General features: G+C 39.8%; 1 pseudogene; it reads right to left on the minus strand.

The window, feature by feature from the left end:
* Positions 1-341: 341 nt before the first annotated feature.
* On the minus strand, positions 342-1,064 carry LOC138378699 (phosducin-like protein 3 pseudogene; annotated as a pseudogene).
* Positions 1,065-1,820: the final 756 nt, after the last annotated feature.

Raw genomic sequence — 1,820 nt, forward strand, 5'->3', positions numbered from 1 at the left:
AGTCCCAGCTACTCGGGAGGCTGAGGCAGTAGGATCGCTTAAGCCCAGGAGTTTGAGGTTGCTGTGAGCTAGGCTGATGCCACGGCACTCACTCTAGCCCGGGCAACAGAGTGAGACTCTGTTTCAAAAAAAAAAAAACAAAAGAAATGTTATAATTTAAAAAGAGTTCCAAGAAACTTAGTAGAATTCCCAGCAATAATCATTTCTAAAATGTATGGGATTTGAAACATAATTATAAAAGGCTAAAAACCCAAAGGATTCATTCTTTCTTTTTCTTGTTTACAAAAATCCGGACAATTTGTCACATCAAGAAAGTTAGGCAAGCTGTGGCAGCTGCAGCCTTAGTCATCCTCCGAATCACTATCCCTCCTCAGAGGGACAGAGCACCGCACTGAGGACAGCAATGTGTCTTCAATCGGTTTCTTAGGGTTCTCCTCCAGATCTGTCTTGACTGCTCCAGACTCAGACAGTTTCCACTCCAGCTCATCTCTTGTCAGGTTCATGCCGCCAAACACCAGAGGACCAATAAACTGAGCCTTGAAATCACCTTCAAGGTAAACAAATATCGTGGGCAGATTCCTATCAGGATAATTGGGTATGCAGGTTGTTGAAATGGCTTTGATAAATTTGACATCAGGAAACTTCCTGGCAAGTCCACTGAGGTGTTGATTTATCAGGGAACAGAGGGGAATCCCTTGTTTGTAAAGGTGCAAGACTACCCACAAGCCTTCAATGTCTTTGGTAACTTCTTGAACATAATCCTTTCCTGAGATCTCCAAATTTATTCTTCAACTAGGTTGCTTTCCACTAAGCCAGTCTTTGCTGCCTGTACATTTCAATAGCACGTTCATCCTCCTCATTAAATTCATCTTCATGATCCTCCAGCTCTACCAAAGTCATATCTTCATATGTTTTCACCACTGACTGCTGGAGGACTCTCTGCTCCTCCTCTTCTGCCTCCTTTTCCAAATCCTCCAGACTTTGCTTTGAAGGCAAGATGCCCTTTTTGCGTAAGATGTCATTCCACTCAGTGTCTGCACTGGGGTCCTGCATTGTGTCTCCAACTGCTCACGCCAGTCCGGCTGAAATACCCAGGTTGTCTATTTATAAGTTTTCTGTCTTTTTGATATAGGCATTTATGGAAATGAATTTTCCCCTCAGGACTGCTTTAGCTGCGTCCCACAGATTTTGATAAGTTGTGTCTCCTTTGTCATTTAATTCAAAGAATCTTTTGATTTCCATTTTGATTTCTTCATTTATAAAATAATCGTTCAGGAGAAGGTTGTTTAACTTCCATGACTTTGAGTAGAAATGAGAATTTCTGTTAGGGTTAATGTCTACCTTTATTCTTCTGTGATCTGAGAAGATGCATGGTATAATTTCTATTTTTTTGAATTTTTTAAGACATGCTTTATGTCCTAGGATATGGTCAATCTTAGAGAATGTCCCATGAGCTGATGAGAAGAATGTATATTCAGTGGATTTTGGGTAGAATGTCCTGTAGATGTCAGTCAGACCCATTCGTTCTAGTATTGTATTTAAGTCCATTATTTATTTGTTTATTTTCTGTTTGGATGATCTGTCCTGTGCTGTCAGCTGGATTTTGAAGTCTCCGGCTATTATGGTGTTGCTGTTTATCATTTGGTTTAGATCAAGTAGGGTTTGCTTTATGAATCTGTGCGCACCTAAGTTGGGTGCATACATATTAAGTATAGTTATGTCTTCTTATGAAACTATATCCTTCAGCATTATATAGTGTATATGTACATGCAAAGATGCATTTAGACTGAAAATAAAAGGGTGGAAATCGATATTTCAAG

This window comes from Eulemur rufifrons, chromosome 30, assembly GCF_041146395.1.
Source record: "Eulemur rufifrons isolate Redbay chromosome 30, OSU_ERuf_1, whole genome shotgun sequence".
Taxonomy (NCBI): domain Eukaryota; kingdom Metazoa; phylum Chordata; class Mammalia; order Primates; family Lemuridae; genus Eulemur; species Eulemur rufifrons.